We start from the raw sequence: 20,500 nt of genomic DNA on the forward strand, positions 1-20,500 counted from the left end.
TGCTAGAGTATATGAGAATACAAAGCAAAGACACTAAGCAAATTAAGTTATAAGGCAATTACAGACATAGCAGGATAGTCACCAGATGGAAAGAGAAGATGTGAGAAAGAATAATTATCTGCAAAAGCCCAAAGAAAAGGTAGCATAGGTTGTATTACTGAGGAGGTTAAGAAGGGACAAGTCATAAAAGGACTAGTAAACCATAGTAATGATGAGTAATAGCTAAGTATGTAAGTTTAGGAGGCATATTGTTCTGAATATGCCACCAAGTTTGTTACCTATTAACTGTGTGACTGAACCAGTTACTAACTTCATTTCAAATATGTTTTCTCACGTGTAAAATTATAATAATAATAACCCTACCATCCATGACTTTTTGTGAGTGTGATATAGCCTATAAATATATTAGCACAATGCCAGGAAGAATTTAAAACCCTGTATCTCATATTTATTAATATTATAAACACATTTTAACACTATTATTTGGGAGTTGGGCTGAAAATGTGCTCCTCTAACTAAACATCTGCATCTTTCTTTCATTTTTTTTTTATCTTTATCTCAAACAGAGAAAGCATTTTTCCTTCCCACAGGTTTCCCTATCTCTCATGGGTGGAACAGTGTTAACTTTGCTATTTTACCTGCAAAGGAGACTGGGAATCCTAATGTTTAATGATGCAGATTCTATAATAAAGACAAGCAAGATCATGTTTTGTATGATCCCATCTACAGCATGTGTGACAAACCTGTAACCACGATAAGACACAACTGAAGCATTTTTAATCAAGGTTATTACTTGATTATTTTCAATTTAGGAAGATGTCTTTAGCAATAGGTTAGTGAAAGGAAGTTACAGGTACCCAAGGCATCTATTTTCCCTGTGAAATGGGGCGGGGGAACATGAGTAAATGAAAAGAGTTTTTAAGAAAGGGATGTTTTGACAGTTACCATGGAGAAAATGAGCAAGAAGTGACTGGAGAGACGTGGAACTATTTCTAGAATCTACTGATGCTTGGGATTATATGATAACATTGCACCCAATATATTAATAACTTTTATGGAAATTTTGTATGATACTTAAAATTTTAATTTTAGAGTTTAGAAAAAAATGGTAACTAATAGTGCATTCAACACATAATAATTCACTTAATTTATATTATGCATAGCTGAAAAATGGCTAAGATATTATTTATCCTATTTATACTCTATGAATTTAAAATCTGATTCAAAGTAAAGAACTTAAGAAATTATTTGAAATAATTTTACATAACTTATATTAAAGAGAATGAGTAGAATATGTTAGAAATTTAGTATAGAAATTGGCCTGGCAGAAGCAAATTATTTTCATTGGATTGTAGTAGGAAATTCTCATTGAGACTAAATTTTGTAAGATTTTGACTGACAGTGAACTAATTTTGTCTTTATCCTATGGTCAACTAAAGAAATACAAATTATCACCATTCTCGAAGAAGTAGGTCATTTATGAAAAATGAGCATTTTGTCTAAAATTTAGCATCTGATAAATATCATATCTAGGGAACATTTTAACTCTGGACAGTCTCCAAAAGACTTTAAAAATAAAACATAGTAAGTAAACTTATACACAAAATGCAACTTATCTGTTGAATTATTTGAGATCATTCTTGTATGTCTCAAATCAAATAACAGGACATTAGGAGAAGGAAGGGAAAAATGGGGGGGGGGGATTGGAGGGAGAGATGAACCATGAGAGACTATGGACTCTGAGAGACAAACAGGGTTTTAGAGGGGAGGGGGGAATTGCTTAGCCCGGTGATGGGTGTTAAGGAGGGCACGTACTGCATGGAGCACTGGGTGTTATACGAAAACAATGGATCGTAGATCACCACATCAAAAACTAATGATATATCATATGGTGACTAACATAACATAATAAAATTTAAAAAAAAAAGGTAGCTTGGGAAGAGTTAAGAGATGATAAATAAAATAAAAATCGCTAGACTTTTATATTTTACTGAAAGCTTTAGGAAAACATGGGATAGAAAAGTGTTATTATCCTGTTACCAAAACAAGCTTTCTCCTGATACTTCTAATATTTAGTTTCCACTTTGTTTTGATAAAATATGATGTGCTTGAAAGAGAATTTCTTACAATATGACAACAAAATAACATTACAAATAACATGCAAAATTTTTGCCATCTGTCATTTTTCTCTTGGTCTTCTGTGTTTACAGTTATTTAAATGATAATTGGGTCAGCAGTTTTTCCTCTTAATTATGCTCATTTATTTTTATAAAAATTAAACTTTTCAAAAAAACCATTAAAGATGAAGCTGAATATGAAATTAACCCTCCATAATAACACATATTCATCAACAAGAATGACATCATTAATCAGACATATATACTGTTGGTATTAAGGAGGAAAGTAGTTGTAATATATATAATAACTTAGAGTAAGAAGAAATTATTTAAATTGTTCACCAGTTACATAATGTAAAGTAAGAAACTTAATGCCTCTGACCTTGGGTTCATCACAGATAAAATAGGACAAATATTATCTAACCTTCTATGTAGTTATATTGTTTTTCATAGATGGATTTTATGAACTTGAGGAATATTCCCTCTATCCCTATACTCTGAAGAGTCTTAATCAGGAAAGGATGTTGTATTTTGTCAAATGCTTTTTCTGCATCAATTGAGAGGACCATATGGTTCTTCTCCCTCCTCTTATTAATGTGTTCTATCACATTGATCAATTCGCGAATGTTGAACCACCCTTGCATCCCAGGGATAAATCCCACTTGGTCATGGTGGATGATCCCTTTAATGTATTATTGGATCCTATTAGCTGGGATTTTGTTGAGGATTTTGGAATCCATATTCATCAGGGATATTGGTCTGAAATTTTCCTTTTTGATGGGGTCTGTGCCTGGTTTGGGGATTAAGGTAATGCTGGCCTCATAGAATGAGTTTGGAAGTTTTTCTTCTGTTTTTGTTTTTTGAAACAGCTTCAGTAGAATAGGTATTATTTCTTCTTTGAATGTTTGGTAGAATTCCCCAGGGAATCCATCAGGCCCTGGACTCTTGTTTTCTTTGGGAGGTTTTTGATCACTACTTCAATCTCGTTACTGGTTATTGGCCTATGCAGGTTGTCAGTTTCTTCCTGTTTCAGTCTTGGCAGCTTATAGGTTTCCAGGAAAGCCTCCATTTCATCTAGATTGCTCAGTTTATTGGCATATAGTTGTTGATAATAATTTCCAATAATTGTTTCTATTTCCTTGGTGTTAGTCGTGATCTCTCCCCTTTCATTCATAATTTTATTAATTTGGGTCCTTTCTCTTTTCTTTTGGATAAGTCTGGCCAGTGGTTTATCGATCTTATTAATTCTTTCAAAGAACCAACCTCTAGTTTCATTGATCTGATCTACTGTGTTTCTGGTTTCTAATTCATTGATTTCTGCTCTAATTTTAATTATTTCTCTTCTAATGCGTGGCTTAGGCATCGTTTGTTGCTTTTACTCTAGTTCTTTAAGGTGTAGAGTTAGTTGGTGAATTCAGGATTTTTCTATTTTTTTGAGTGAGGCTTGGATGGCTATGTATTTCCCCCTTAGGACCGCCTTTGCAGTATATCATAAGTTTTGGACCGATGTGTTTTCATTCTCATTGATTTCCATGAATTGTTTAAGTTCCTCTTTGATTTCCAGGTTGACCCAAACATTCTTGAGCAGAGTGGTCTTTAGCTTCCAAGTGTTTGAATTTCTGCTAAATTTTTTCTTGTGATTGAGGTCCAGTTTTAAAGCATTGCGGTCTGAGAATACGCAGGGAATAATCTCCATCTTTTGGTATTGGTTGAGACCTGATTTGTGACCCAGTATGTGGTCTATTCTGGAGAAAGTTCCACGTGCACTCAAGAAGAATGAGTATTCTGTTGTTTTAGGGTGGAATGTTCTGTAAATATCTGTGAGGTCCGTCTGGTCCAGTGTGTCATTCAAAGCTCTTGTTTCCTTGTTGATTTTCTTCTTAGATGATCTGTCCATTGCTCAGAGTGGAGTATTGAGGTCTCCTACAATTAACATATTGTTATCAATATGACTCTTTATTTTGGTTAACAGTTGGCTTATGTAGATGGCTGCTCCCATGTTGGGGACATAGATATTTACAATTGTTAGATCTTCTTGTTGGATAGACCCTTTAAGAATGATATAGTGTCTTTCTGTGTCTCTAATTACAGACTTTAGTTTAAAATCTAATTTGTCTGATATAAGAATTGCTACCCCAGCTTTCTTTTGAGGTCCACTGGCATGGAAGATGGATCTCCATCCCTTCACTTTCAGTCTGGATATATCTTTAGGTTCATAATGAGTCTCTTGTAGGTAGCATATGGATGGATCCTGACTTTTTATCCAATCTGCAACCCTGTGCCGTTTTATTTAGGCCATTCACGTTGAGAGTGATTATTGAAAGATATGAATTAATTGTCATCATGTTGCCTGTGAAGACGTTGTTTTTATAGATTGTCCCTGTAAATTTCTGTTGTAGATCACTCTTGGGGTCTTTCTCCTTTTATAGAACCCCCCTCAGTATTTCTTGCAGGGCCGGCTTAGTGGTCACATATTCTTTCAGTTTCTGCCGGTCGTGGAAGCTCTGCATCTCTCCATCCATTCTAAATGACAGCCTTGCCTGATAAAGTATTCTTTGCTGCATGTTCTTCTCAGTTAGTACACTGAATATGTCTTGCCAGGCCTTTCTGGCCTGCCAGGTCTCTGTGGATAGGTCTGATGTTATTGTGATGTTCCTCCCTCTGTACGTAAAGAATCTCTTCCCCTTAACTGCCCTTAAGATGGTTTCCTTGGTTCTAAGATTTGCAAGTTTTACTATTACATGCTGGGGTGTTGGCCTGTTTTCCATGATCTTGGGAATGGTCCTCTCTGCCTCTAGGATGCAAATGTTTGTTTCATTCCCCAGATTAGGGAAGTTCTCAGCTATGATTTGCTCAAATACATCTTCTAGTCCTCTCTCTCCACTCCCTCCAGGATTCCAATTATTCTGACATTGGAATGCTTCATGGTGTCACTTATTTCTCTGATTCTATTTTCATGGATCCTGAGTTGTTTTTCCCTGGCCTCCTCTTTTCCCTTTTTATCGATTATATTGTCTTCCAGGTCGCTCATTCATCCTTCTGCCTCAGTTACCCTAGCTGTTAGATTATCTAGATTGGATTGGATCTCATTGATAGCATTTCTAAGTTCTGCCAATTCAGCTTTCATTTCTGCCCTTAGAGACTTTATATTGCCATTACTTGATTTCTCCATTCTAGCCATTGTCTTCACAATTGCTAGCCTGAATTCCATCTCTGACATCTTGGTTATATCTGCATCCATTTGTAAATCTGCAGCATAAGTCATGATCTCTAAGTCTTTTCTATTTTGGGGGTTCCTCCTCTTAGTCATTCTGTTGATGGGTGTTTGAGGGAATGTATGGAGTCCAAATTATTGACCAGAACCTAAGCAAGATGCACCTGTTTTCTTGGGACCTTAGAGTTGCTGGCCTCTTGTTTTCCCAATCTGTCTTCTGGGGGAGGGGCCTGCCGTGCTGTTACTCAGGCAACCCTGTTTGGGCTGAGTTGCCCTGCCCCCCTGTGGCGGGGGCTGGGCTCAGCAGAAATCAGTTTTGGGGGCTTGTGTTCTCTGGTGGCTTTCTGCGTCTCTTCCTGGAGTCAGAGCAGAAGGGACCATTTCCAACCTTCTGCCTCAGAGCAGACAGACCACAGTCTGTTCTTCAGTGAGCTCTCCAGGCCACACCGTCTCCGTTTCTGTCCATGCTGCTATAAACTACAGTGGCCTTGGTTGTGTGCCCCTCCACAGTGCCCCCCCATCCTGCCTCCAGGTGGGAGCACATCTCTGCCCTTTGTGATTCTAAAGCCACCAGCCGACCCCAGTTTGCACACGCAACCCCACCGCTCCTGGTTTCAGCCCCGGGGGCTGCCCTAAAATCCTTTCCCTGCTGCTACTGGTCTGCAAGTCTGTGCCCCGTCCCCAGCGCCTGAGGCTGTTGCTCATTGGCGGTGTAGGATCCCCACGGCCAGGCTCCCTCCCGCTGCTGTTTATCCTCCAATATCTGCCCGCCGAATCATGGCTCCCTGCTTCATACCTCAAAACCAACCACCTGTGATATTCTGTTTGTAGAGATCCAGATCTTCTTACATCTTCTGGTTTTGTGGGTGCTCAGAGTGGTCTGGTAGATATCCAGCTCAATTCCGGGGACCAGTTGAAATAGGATCCCCCACTCCTCCACGATCTTTCCTCTCTCCATACCCCAAGCTATCTTTAAAAAATATTTGTTAAAGCATATAGGGGCACAATTTTAAAGTAGAGTTGTAGGGTGCCTGGGTGGCTCAGTTAGTTAAGTGATGCCTTCAGCTCAGGTCATGATCCTGGAGTCCCGGGATCGAGTCCCACATCAGGCTCCCCGCTCAGCGGGGAGTCAGTCTGCTTCTCCCTCTGACCCTCCCGCCTCTCATGCTCTCTCTCTTTCTCATTCTCTCTCTCAAATAAATAAATAAATAAATCTTAAAAAAAATAAAATAGAGTTGTAATGCTCTAATAAATTACCGATTTTTCCTACCACTTTGAGCCCATCATGTGAAAGCCCTTGATTTCTGTTAAGTATCATTAATTAGCATTTTAATGCCATTAAACTATTGTTAAATACTTTACATATTTTAGGGGAATATGAATCATATAAAAATGTATCCTTTAGAGAGCATTTGCAAAATTTAAATGTATGCAAGGATTTATAAGTGCTTTACAGCATATTGTAGCACTTTTTGCATTAATTAATTCAGAAGATAATAGTTTCTACTAATTATTCCCAATGTAGTAACTGGTGAATATTACAGAATAAAAGACAATTTATCTTGTATGCTTCAAGGAAAACAAAACAAACAACAAAGAACAAAACAATAAATGGTCTCACAGGATTTTTCTTTCAATATCGCCTAATATATGTATTTATTTATTTTATTTTTTTTAAGATGAGCTTTGTTTAATTTGCTTGATAAACTCCAGTTCCTTTAGTAAATTCTGAGAATAAAACAGAACGCTTGGAGCTGCTGTGCAGATTTATGTGGTCATCAGAAACACTCTTGGAAACAACTCATTGGTCTCCTGGGATGTCTTCATTGTCCTTTTGAAGTTACTTGAAATGCAATGTGGAGTCTTAAATGAGATATACTAGGTGCCAATAAGATTAAAGGAATAAAAGAGAACTATAGATATGATTTTTGTATATGTTTATGGTAGGATTATGCTCTTTCTCATTTGCATATTTGGTCATGATTACAATTCTGGACTATTTTGTTTCATGTTTCTTCACATTTTAAACCAAAATTTAATTCAGATAAAATAATTCTAAATATAAGGAAGTATTCAATATTATATATTCTAGACAAAGAATGAATAATGAGAACATTTAATATATAATTCCACTTTCCCCAAAAATTCAGCATAGCATCTCTTTTGAAGACTGAAAAATCTCTAAATGTATAAGACATATTTGGGGCTACTGAAGTTACGTTGTATTGTAATAGATATTTGAGGGGTTATTTTTTTTGTTGTTTTAATTGAGGAACTAATTGAGAAGAATATCATTGTTCTTGAAAGGCTTCATAAAATAACCATTAGATCATTGCCTCTTTATTTCATATCTAAACTCTTAATTTATAAATATGCCTTTTAAAGGTTTTTTATCAAATTTCTTCAACTACTAACTTCATGTTTCTGTACAAATAAAAATTAAACCACTGAGGCATAAATGGATTTTTATTAGGCCCCATGTTCTAAGAAATTTCACATCACTCATATCCCTAGAAAAACAAAAATTACAAAAATATTGATACATTTTAAGGGCATAATCATTAGCCCTAAAGATGGAAAAGACGACCAATTATAAATTATCAAGGTATCTGTGTACAAAACACATGACAAGTAATTATCCCATACTCATTGATGTTCAGTGAAAAATACAGAATTAAACACACATATAGATAACATGCACACACATTACAGAATTCGACTTCATGAGGAGAGGAAATAAGGAGCAATTAGGTAACCAGGATTCTGGTCTAGATCTCTCATTAGCTAAACTTTGACAAATATAATTTTATTTAACATTGACAAATAATCTCATAAGGACAAATTCCTCAGGTATAATCTATGCACCAGTGCAACTAAATTAATTTGTGCTTGGTTACAATTTAAATAGCCCCTTTCCACTATATATATCTTCCTTCTCTGAAATTTTGTGATCTAGCATGTCCCTTATTTAAAACTAAATACATGAAAATCTCAAGGTAACTGGTGAAGTTGCTTCAAATATTAAATTTATCTTTATTAATTTATGTAACTATTTCTTAAGTGAATAATATATGTCAAGTTCAATCCCTAAGGCTTGTGTAACAGAGAGAGAAGAAATTTGCTCTCCTGTTGCTTATATTTTACTGGGGAAGGAAAAACAATAACCCACTAAATTAAAAATATTTAATTATGCTGCTGTTCAATTCAATAAATATTTGTTAAGTATCTGCTCTTTTTGAAATGTCATAAAGAGAGTGGATGATAAGAATGCAGAAAAGACCCATCTGCTGTCAAGGAAACCAAAATTTAGGCAGAGTGGCAGAAACTGATGTCTCTGTGGGCAAGATCATTTCAAATGGTTTTGTGGTAAAAGATTAGTAGTGATATTTATTGAGAGCTAAAAAAAAAGGCTTCATATGTGAAATATTGCCTTTAAAAATAGGTAGGTTAATCGCCTCTCAGCCTTTTGGCTAAGATCAAGTGTAGTATCTGTTCTTATCAGTTTAAAAATAGGTAGGTTACTGTGGACATTGCTGCTATAAACATTGGGGTGCATGTACCCCTTCGGATCCCTACATTTGTATTTTTGTGGTAAATACCCAGTAGTGCAATTGCTAGATCATATGGATAAAGAAGATGTGGTATATATACACAATGGAATATTATGCAGCCATCAAAAGGAATGAGATCTTGCCATTTGCAATGACGTGGATGGAACTGGAGGGTGTTATGCTGAGTGAAATAAGTCAATCAGAGAAAGACATGTATCATATGACCTCACTGATATGAGGAATTCTTAATCTTAGGAAACAAACCGAGGGTTGTTGGAGTGGGGGTGGGTGGGAGGGATGGGGTGGCTGGGTGATAGACAGTGGGGAGGGTATGTGCTATGGTGAGCACTGCGAATTATGCAAGACTGTTGAATCCCAGATCTGTACCTCTGAAACAAATAATGCAATGTATGTTAAGAAAAAAAAACGAAGAAGAAGATAGCAGGAGGGGAAGAATGAAGGGGAGTAAGTCGGACGGGGAGATGAACCATGAGAGATGATGGACTCTGAAAAACAAACTGAGGGTTCTAGAGGGGAGGGGGGTGGGGGGATGGGTTAGCCTGGTGATGGGTATTAAAGAGGGCACGTTCTGCATGGAGCACTGGGTGTTATGCACAAACAATGAATCATGGAACACTACATCAAAAACTAAAGATGTAATGCATGGTGATTAACATAACAATAAAAAATTTAAAGTAAAAAAAATAGGTAGGTTACTAGCATTAGAATGCAACACAAGTTAGGTAAAACTGTCCTTGTTAAGGAAAAGAAAAATAATGATGATAATGTTAAAAAAAATTAACCTGCAGATGCCTAAAACCAAAGAGGACAATGTGCCTGGGATGGGACTCTGGGGAAGCAATCTTCCAAATTCTCAAAATCAGAAAAGCACTCCAAAAAAAATCCTGGTATGTTACAGGTAGTGGCTCCTGGCATGCAGATACAATATTCTGCAAAAGCAAAAGGAGTCAGGTGGGTATTACAAAAGAGGGGGAAAAAAAAGAGAATGGACAAGGGAGCTTTCTTAACAGATGTGGCCAAATCCTCACCCCAACAGGAGAGATTGTGAGCAGTAGGCCACACTGGTATGAAATTTTGATCTCCTAGTAAGGGAAATTTTACTAGGAAAATTTAACATTTTACAAGTATAAGTAAAAAGCTTTCATTATTATAGATACAATGGAAGTTACTTCAAATATTTTTTTTTCAAAAATGCAAGAGGTAAATGAAAAGAGTATTTTGCTGAGATTGATTTTAAAATTTGAATGTTTCATTTAAAATTAATTTATTTTGTACTAAATGTTAGGATCTTTGTCTAAAGTGAAACATACAGCTTTTCCCTATCATCAAAATTATAAGGAAAGAAGCCATTATCATCTGAGTGAAATGATGAATATTTTAAATCCATTTTAAATAACACATTGCTTAGCCCAAAAATTAATATTGAAAGTTTTTAAATTTGGAAAACACTGTCTTCAAAAGAGAATAAAACCATGCCAAAGATGTTAGAAAAATGCACACATTTCAACATTCCTTCCATAACCAAAAGGACAACTTAACATTAATATGTGTTAGATAGCAGACTGCTATATTTTAATTTATATCTGAGAGAATGATCATAACTAAATTAAATAATCTGTGGAACAAATATTTAAATGGTGTGAACTATTAAATGAAGCAACAGCTAAATGTATGAAAGAATGTCACAGATTCTAAGCAGTTATGACACATACACTTACTCAATTTTATTGCGACTCAGGAAACTCCTCCTGTGTCTACATTCATTTCAATTCAAATAGTCCTGCTTGCTTTTTTTTATTGAGCATGATGTTTGAAGTGATGCTCCACGCAAGAGTTATTAAATATATTTTGCATGTTGTTTTACTATCAAGAGAGCAGAATACATCTTTTCTACTCCTTTTAATATAAAAGGATAAAAAAAGTCCATCATTTACACCAAAGCTAAGAATTATGGGATGACAATGAAAGGTTTCCAGTAGGAATTTTAAGCAGACCGAGCCTAGGAAGTTTCCCACGTCAGTTTAAAGAGGAGAGATAATTTTTAACTTTATTTATTACTTTTTGTGGGTCTTTTTTTTGTTATTAATGAAACACCAGTAAGTATGCATACATACAGTCAGCATTTTTTATTGCTGTAAGAGTCAATATTTGTATGGATTATCTATGAGTAGTTGCTATAATAATTCTCAGAGGAATAAGTAAGGGTGTATTTTAAATATTCGTCACCTTTATCTTAAAGATTTGCTCTATTACCTGATCATTTTGAATGAATCTTTTGCTTTAGAGAACAGAGAGACAAATGGTATCTTATTGTCTATACTAGGGGAAAACATGATCCATTCACATTTTCTTCCACCTCTGGAATTATCAGGTACAAAATAGGTCATCTTATTCTGTAACTATCAGTGGAATAACACATAAATTAAAATGCCTTACACCTGGGTAATCTTCAGCATTTATTTCACTTGGTATTTTCTTTTCTTGTCTATTGCCTAGCAGAATTTCTTAAAGTTGGTGATTATCACTTTTTCAGAAGTTAGCAAAGGACAGCAAGTGTTCATTCTGTGTTACCTGTGCTCCACATACAATGACAAGATTTCATTTCTAAATTTAAATCCTTCACAAATACTTAACAGGAAATGTACTTAATTTTTTTAGTTTTGTTTGCTAAATTTGGGGAATTAAATAATTTGGGCCAATCAGAAGTAAGCCCTATTTAAATATGAAATCTCTTAGCAGTGATACAGCAACATTAAGAACAAATTATTCTCCTTTGGAGGAGCTGAACCTGGAACCCCACTTCTCGTGAGGAAATCAAGGATAAAGAGAAACCACTGATATATGGATAAGTCATAGTAAGAGGGATAAGCTGTGGTCACGTGGTAGGACTCTTAATGACATCTCTCTTGATGGTTCTGATTATTTTCTGATCTAAATCAATTACTTCTTCCCTCTTAAAATATAAATAAAACTAGAAGTCCAAGCTATATTAGTGCAATAATGTAGTTCCACAATAATTGGCTTATCTAAGAGAATAGAGTTTCTCTTTTACATATAACACTCCTGAAGCATGGATGAACCACTCCAGGAGCAGTGGACTCTGGTATATACAATATGTGTCTTCCATTTTGGCAGTTCTTTTGCCATTTTCTAGCCGATGCAAGAAGTTTTATCTTTTATGGAATGAGTCTGAAGCTATATATATTACCTCTGCTCTTATTCTAAGTTCAAGACATTGACATAAATATAGGTAGCCATTGCCTGATTTAATATGAGGGTAAGGTTGCAAGGAGAAGGAATGTGGGGAGACAGTTTATCAGTTTCAGCCATAAGAACTTATTGGGGACTCAGTAAATGTGTAGTATATACTTCATCTTATCATCATTATTATTAACTATTGTGGTTATTTCTGGTTAGGGGAGTTGACATTTTTTATAATAGTGAGGGTTTCCACATAAGTTACAGTACATGTTTCAATTTATTTTATGTTTAATATCACTAAGTAAGTGGATGCGTGTGTATGTGCCCCACTGATATGTTTAGCTATTATTTGCTAGTATTGTAATATTATGAATGTGTTTTTCCCCCTATAGCTCTTAAATAAGTACTTTTTGTATATAGGAAAGGATACTGGTTATTTTATATGACATTTTTTAAATGAAGTGTTAGCATAATTTCTAATCATTTCCCCATGGCTTATCTTGGGTTTTCCAAGTTGGCAACTATTTCATATGAAATAATGGCAATTAAGTCTATGTCTTAGGCATCTTGGACTGCATAGCAAGATAGCACAGAGTGGCTGGGTTCAACAACAGACATTTTTCATAGTTGGAGAGCCTGATAAGTCCAAAATCGAGGCACCAACAGATTCCAGTGTCTGGTGAGAACCCTCTTCCTACAGGACAAATATTTAAATGGTGTTAATTATTACATGAAGCTATAGCTATATGTATGAAATAATTTTTATTAAATATTTCAGTGTCTTCTGGTCAGACCTTTAAAACATATTAGACTTTATTAGAAGGAATGTGGGACAGAAATTATTATTCCATAAATTCTATTAACAGGTTTCTTTAGCAAAACATCTTAGACCTTGTTTGATCTGAATGTAATTTGCAGAATAAATGTTTTTGGCTACGGTTTATTGGAAGTTTTCTCATACTCTTTTCTCGTAGTGTCCTCATTGTAACACAAAATATACTGAACGTAATGTAATGTACAAAATCTATACAGGTGAATAATTTACATGGTCAATTCACTTAAAATATATAAATTCTCCCTAATATGATGCTATACAATAAAAAATATCCTCCAGGAGCCCCAGACATAAGAGCTTGCCTTGAGGGCCTACAGACTGAGCATTGTTTAGTCTTTTCTCTTTGATCTCCAGGTTTACTCCAGATTCTTTTTTTTTCTTTCAAAATACTTTATTCCACATACATATAAATGTTCATTGTCCTATGTGGTGATAGGCTAGACCTGGCTTGAACTGGATATATTCAGGTATATTACACTGGCATCTTGGGATTGATTGGTCATGGCAGCAATACTTACATTATGGAAAATGGCAGCTGTGACAAATTAAGGCTATTCTTCCCACCAGAGGGCTGGTTTCCAAATACTTATCAGCATATCAGTGCTATGTCCTCTGTCCCCTATCTTCAATAGTATTAATCAATTAAGTCTCTTTTTAATTAGCTGTTCCATCTATTTAGAAATAAAATTATAGTAACTCTTTCAAATCCATGCTTATTCAAATGCATTTCCCCCATATAAATAAATTGGTACCCTGTTTTTGACCAATCCTATATTTATCTCAAATTAGATAGATGCACATGGTTTTCTGGTCCTGGAGTTCTCTTCTGGTGCTGCCTTTCTGTTAACCAAGTAACACCTTACATGTAGTAGGAATACTGTATTTATGCATTCTGCATAGGTTCCTTTCTTACCAACTGAACAGTTCTCGCCTGAAAAATTTTATTTGAATCTTTTGCATTATATTGTATTGCCCCCCCAAAAAATATATATATATACACACACACATATATATATATATTTAAAATAATAAAGTATTAATATATTTCTTGCAGGAGCTTCAGATCAGTTTCTGGCATTTTGTTTTCTTCATGATAATATTTCTATTTTATGGCACTATTTTTTTCTCACTTACATCAGGGAAAAATAATTGAAGCTTGCACCAAAGTACTTCATATGTCTATATGCCAATCTCTACTGCACTTTCACCAGGGAAATGAAATAAATCTATTATATAATACTTTTGCAAAAATGTATGGCTGTGTGGAAATAGAGTGTGATGCTTTAGAATGAACAGCACAAGATAATTCTTAAATACTTCAGTGGGAGTTATCATTATTATTACCATTATCTCAAATTTGATCATTGTGTCCTCTTAGCTGTTGGCTTTATCACCAGAATCAATTGTGAAAGTACTTCCAGGAACGTAATTAGATAAAATTACATTGGCTGAAACATGAGTATCATTAATATCTTCTAAGCAATATATTTTTTAAAAGACACAAGACCTTTTCATTCCATGTTAACTTTCAATGTGTTGAAATGCAAGACTATATGCATATAGTCTCAAAAATATTGACCGCACTATTAATTAAAATATTTAACTAATTGATATAATTAGTACATACACTGATCACATAACAAAAGCATAATTAATAATATAAATTGATTATACCAATTTAGAGACAGCAGTCTCTAAAATTATGGCAAGTTATATATATTCACTACTACATGATATAAATGATTTGTAATCTGCATGTTGTCAGATTTCAAAAATATATGTAATAGTCATATGTACAATTAAGCCAGAAAAACAAAATCAAAATGGAAAATTTATCTGAGAAGATACATTAGAGTTTAATGTTAATGATGTTGCTTAGTGTTTTACAGGAAATATGTTGCAAATAATATAACATAGAAAGTGACCATTTTCAACAGAAAACTAAGCAGAGTGACTCCAGTTGATTATGAAGCACTAGGATCAGGTGCCATTTGTTTCTAACAGCAGTTCTCAGCACAGTGGATGGTTAAATCATCAAGATGTATAGTTGAAAAAAATGTTAGTGTAATGATTTGGCAACAAAATATTCATCATGTTTTCCAAGAAGGAAATTAAAATTATTTGGAAATCTCATTAAACTATAAGAATAAAAAAATGAAATATCTACTGTTTATTTTTTCCTTTTTTTAAAATTTTTTATTGTTACGTTAATCACCACACATCATTAGTTTTTGATGTAGTGTTCCATGATTCATTGTTTGTGCATAACACCCAGTGCTCCACGCTGAATGTGCCCTCTTTAATACCCATCACCAGGCTAACCCATCCCCCCAACCCCTCCCCTCTAGAAACCCTAGTTTGTTTTTCAGAGTCCATCATCTCTCATGCTTCGTCTCCCCCTCCGACTTACTCCCCTTCATCTTCCCCTCCTGCTATCTTCTTCTTCGTTTTTTCTTAACATATATTGCATTATTTGTTTCAGAAGTACTGATCTGTGATTCAACAGTCTTGCACAATTCACAGCGCTCACCATAGCACATACCCTCCCCAATGTCTATCACCCAGCCACCCCATCCTCCCCACCCACCACCACTCCAGCAACCCTCAGTTTGTTTCCTGAGGTTAAGAATTCCTCAGATCAGCGAGGCCATATGATACATGTCTTTCTCTGATTGACTTATTTCACTCAGCATAACACCCTCCAGTTCCATCCATGTCGTTGCAAATGGCGAGATCTCATTCCTTTTTATGACTGCATAATATTCCATTGTGTATATATACCACATCTTCTTTATCCATTCATCTGTTGATGGACATCTTGGCTCTTTCCACAGTTTGGCTATTGTGGACATTGCTGCTATAAACATTGGGGTGCACATACCCCTTCGGATGCCTACATTTGTATCTTTGGGGTAAAACCCAGTGAAATATCTACTGTTTATTAAGATGTACTTCCACTCTGTTTATTAAGATGTAATTCATAAACCTAGATTTTTATCATAAAAAGATTTGTTTAAAACTCTATAAATTTTATGAAAGCCATTTTAGAAAAAATGATGCCTGTGATACAGACTCATATTAACTTTTGCCTAAACCAAGTATCTCCAGTGATAAATATTTTGAAAACACATAATCTGAATAATAGATAAGTATACTCCCCCCCCTTTTTTTAATGTGCTTGGGAAGTGTGCTTCCTGAGTCTGTCAATTTGTGGTTTTAATTGATCAGGAAATGTTTTATCCATTATCTCTTCAGGATTCAAATTTCAGGAATTTCATTCTTTTTTTAATGGGACTCTACACATGTTTCAGAGGTTCTTATTGTAGCTTACATATCTTGTTAGAAAAAAATTGCACTGGAAGGAGCTAAACAAGCAAGGACGACTTTATTCAAGACTATTACAATGGGAAAAAAAAAAAAAGACTATTACAATGGGGCCCAAAACTTGCAATGGAGGGAGAGATTCAACTCAATCCCACCGAAACAAAAGGCAGGAAGATTGTTAAACACAGGTGAGCTAATGGAAGAAGTTTTGGGGGAGGTTAGTCATTGTGATTAGGCCATCAGTATCTTCTAACTGATGCTTTTTGATATTAGGCTCCTACCCTCTCACAGAGACCCAGAGATAGGGTGATGATTACATCAAAGCTATGGCTCCCAGGTCCTCGAGAAAGATATTTCTGAGGTGTAAAACTGACAAGGGTCTGGGAGAAGGTTTACAACACAGAAGAGCAGAAAAACAATTTGCAATTACAAATTTTCTAAAGCAAATACTTTAAGAAATGGTAAGTCAAGGGCTTGTAGTCAGGAAGAACTTGTCTAAATTTTACATCTAGGGGAATGCTGAGGCCATTTCAGTCAATCTCCTCTCACTAATATTTTCTCTGACCTTTTCTATGTCATTCTGTAATAAACTCTATAATTCCTTCAGCTGTATCTTCTATTGTCTTCATTCTCTTTTTATTTGTATTCCACCTCCTGGTTTAACTGTTTACTGAATGTGTGATATCAACAATTAGGTATTTTTTCTCATCTATAAAAGCTCCATTTATATCCATTTATATATTCTTTTTTATTCCAGAGAGTAATCTTTTGGTTGACATTTTTTAATTCAAATACTTTAAGGATACCTACTTTATGATCTATACCTGAAAATTTAAATATCCACGAAATTTGGGATAGTACTGAGTCCTATAGAAAAGAATAGCAAACCGAAGGGTTAAGGTATGCAGTATTGAATTGTGTGTGTGTGTGTGTGTGTGTGTGTGTGTGTGTGAAGGTGTGTGTGCATACATGTGCATGTACTTGTATGAGCATTCTATTTTAAATACAGGGGTAAGGCAAGGCTTCACTGTCAAGTAATTTTTGAGGATAAAGATGAAAGAAGGGTGGGTTTTACCTGTGTAGTCATTTAGAGGAAGAGTGACTCCAGATTGTAGAGTGGCTAGTGAAAATGTCCAAGATTGAAGTATGCTTGATGGATTTCAAGAGCATCAAGAATCTCACCATAGTCAAATTGGAATAAAAAAGTTCAGGTAATAAAAGATGAGGTCAAAAGGAAGTGAGTGATGTGTAAAGTTAGTCTTTATTGCAATTGAAAGGAGTGTACTGAGGAAAGGAGTAATGTGACCTGATAAGAATTTCAAAGTTTACCGTCATTTCTTTAAGAATGGACAATACATATGTGTTTGTATATTTTACCAGACAGTGAAAGGTGTTGAATGAATATATTGTGGGTGGGTGTCTGGGTTAGTAAAAATATATATGTGGACAAGTTAATTTTGAGATGCCTCTTGTATATCCAAATGTTGATGTCAAATAGGCAACTGTAGATCCGGGCTAGAATTCAGGGGATTTTAGATTTCAGACTGAAAATATAATTTGGAAATTTTCAGTATATTGATGAAATTTAAAGCAATGCATCTGAAAAAAATATATCACGCAGCCATTCCAACATTTGAAGTCCAAAAAGATAAGGATAAAACATAAACAAGAAAGGTAAGGGGCAGCCCATGAGTTAAGAAGAGATGAGTTAAGAAGAGTATGTAGTGCCCCATCTCTCTCTCTCTCTCTCTCTGCCTTTATATATATGCACCTGCATGCGTGAGTACACACACACATCTTTTGACAAAGGGAATGAAAAACTATGTCAAATGTTAATATTGGATCAAGTAAACTAACTAAATATTGGCTCTGAATTTAACAAAGATGACTTTAACCATCTAATTAAAGAGGGTCAAGAGAAATGAGAGGACTTCCTTTTCTGTCAATTTAACCACCATGAGGAAGAATCTGTTTGCCATTTCTTTTTTAATAGCACTTAACTCTACCTGGCAAGCTATATGTGTAATTTTTACCTTTTTAGTGTGTTTCCAGTTCACTGAGATTTAAGATACATGGGAGAGGACTTTTTCTTTTTTTATTCTGTACTTTCTTCAATTCAAATTTTTCTTCATGCATTTTAAGGCCTAATACCTAATAGGTGCTCAACAAATAAGTTATTGAAAGAATTTGTGTGTGTGTGTGTGTGTGTGTGTGTGTGTGTGTGTATATACATATATATAATTCTTTGACAAAAATGTGTGTATGCAAATGAACAGAAATATCAGAAAAATAATATAAAATGTAGACTAGGAGTTACCTCTGGAGAGGTAGATGATAAATTCTGACTTTTAAATTGTTTTGTTTAGTTGCAAATGCATTACTTTATGAAAAGTAAAAATATAATGGAAACTATGCAAATTATATATGCCCACTTAAATAAACTTGTAAAAATGAAATAAAAAGTAAAATTTGAATTTAAAATCACCTATAATCATATTACCCACAGGTAATTCTTGTTAATCTCTTTTCTGTCCATCCTTTTAGTATAACCAGCTTTTCCTAGCCCTGTGTATATTTATGTGTCTTCCTAGCTGTTATCATAGATAAGAAGCCTTTTTAGTGACTTCACATTATTAGAAAATATAAATGTACTATTATAAGTTTAATCTAAATACTATCCCAGGTATTTTCATACTTGTCAATATCACTTATTAAAAAATAAATTTTAACTATTTCACATAAATCTTGGCCCAGTGACTGTTTTGTTTTGTTTTTCTCTCTTTTTTTTAAGAATGCTAAAAGCAGTTTTAACATTTATATAATAAATATTAAATACAATATAAAAGTGACCCAAAAACCCCATAAAGTTTATGGTAAATATCAATTTTTTTTTGTGGCGGTTAGTCCTCTATTTTTCCATTATGTTCTGTTAGCCAACAAATAGTACATTATTAGTTGTGTATAACACCCAGTGCTCATCACAACACGTGCCCTCCTTAATAATACCCATTACCTGGTTACCCCCTCCCACACCGCCCTCCCCTCTGTAGCTCTCCATTTGTTTCCTGGAGTCCAGAGTCTCTCATGGTTTGTCTCCCTCTCTGATTTCTTCCCATTCAGTTTTGTTTTTCTTTAGTGTAGCTTTCTCAAAGTGATATTTTAATTACCATAGAAACACCCATCATTAGTGTTTGTGATCATTGTTTGAATTGTTTTCCCACCAGGAGTCCTACTTTGTCACACCTTTCTGAACACCCAATCATTTTACATTTTTCAATACTACTTATAAAAATTATCTTTTTATTGTAGTTTAATATGTCTACAATTTAATATTGGTTTAAATCTCATTATTTGTTTTTCAATGTTTACATTTGTTCTTTCATAATATTCTTTATTTCATTTGAAAACAAAAAAGTGCTCTTCATATAGATGAATGCTTATTATATATGTTCTAATGTTTCTAAGTTTGGTAAGATCATATATACCCTGTTTATATTTTTATTAGTTTATTTTTATTCTGAAGAATCTTTAGGTTATAATATCAGATATGTCCATTTTTATTGAGTTTAAATTTAGAATCATTTTTAATTGAAAAAGTAATCCACCTTTAAAAAATAAGCCATATTTTTTCTTACATTTATGATTAAATGTTTACTTTTACATTTTTATCTGTTTATATTTTCCCCAAATATTAGTCTATCATCTCAACATTATTTTAGGGAAAAAAAGATGCCTTTCTCACTGATTTTGAATGCTGCATTTGTTTTGTATTAAATAACATATGTGAATCCGTTTATAGACCTTCTCTCCATTGCTTTTTTCAAACACTAACTTCCAAGTCAAATTCAAGATGATCCCATTGCTTTCGGAGTAATCCTTAAAATGCCTTCTTACCAATGGATTAGCATGAATGGTTTTTACAATGTCTCTTCATAAACACTGGTTCCTCCCACAGTCTATATTAAAAACAAGTTAATGTCATTTAATGTTCCTTCATAATTTCATATCTCATTTACACATTGATTATAAATCAGAACGAACTATTATCACTGAGTAACACCTTCAATGTTACTGAAACTTAAAAATTCATAAAGGTCTCACAATTCTAGTTGGTTTTAGGAACCATAATATCTAAAATATAAAATGATACTGTTTTCCTTGTTCCACTGAAGAAAATCCAGCACCAATTGCTTTTTTGTACTTTGGCACCCTGAGTAAACAGCAGGTCCAGCTTACT

General features: G+C 34.5%; 1 pseudogene; it reads left to right on the forward strand.

Moving 5' to 3' along the window:
• The first annotated feature begins 8,781 nt into the window (after window positions 1–8,781).
• LOC114210530 (U2 spliceosomal RNA) lies at window positions 8,782–8,896 on the forward strand (annotated as a pseudogene).
• The last annotated feature ends 11,604 nt before the right edge of the window (window positions 8,897–20,500 follow it).

Source organism: Eumetopias jubatus, unplaced genomic scaffold (assembly GCF_037043125.1).
Source record: "Eumetopias jubatus isolate StellerSeaLion01/CBP00866 unplaced genomic scaffold, mEumJub1_p1.0 scaffold_12, whole genome shotgun sequence".
NCBI classification, from domain to species: domain Eukaryota; kingdom Metazoa; phylum Chordata; class Mammalia; order Carnivora; family Otariidae; genus Eumetopias; species Eumetopias jubatus.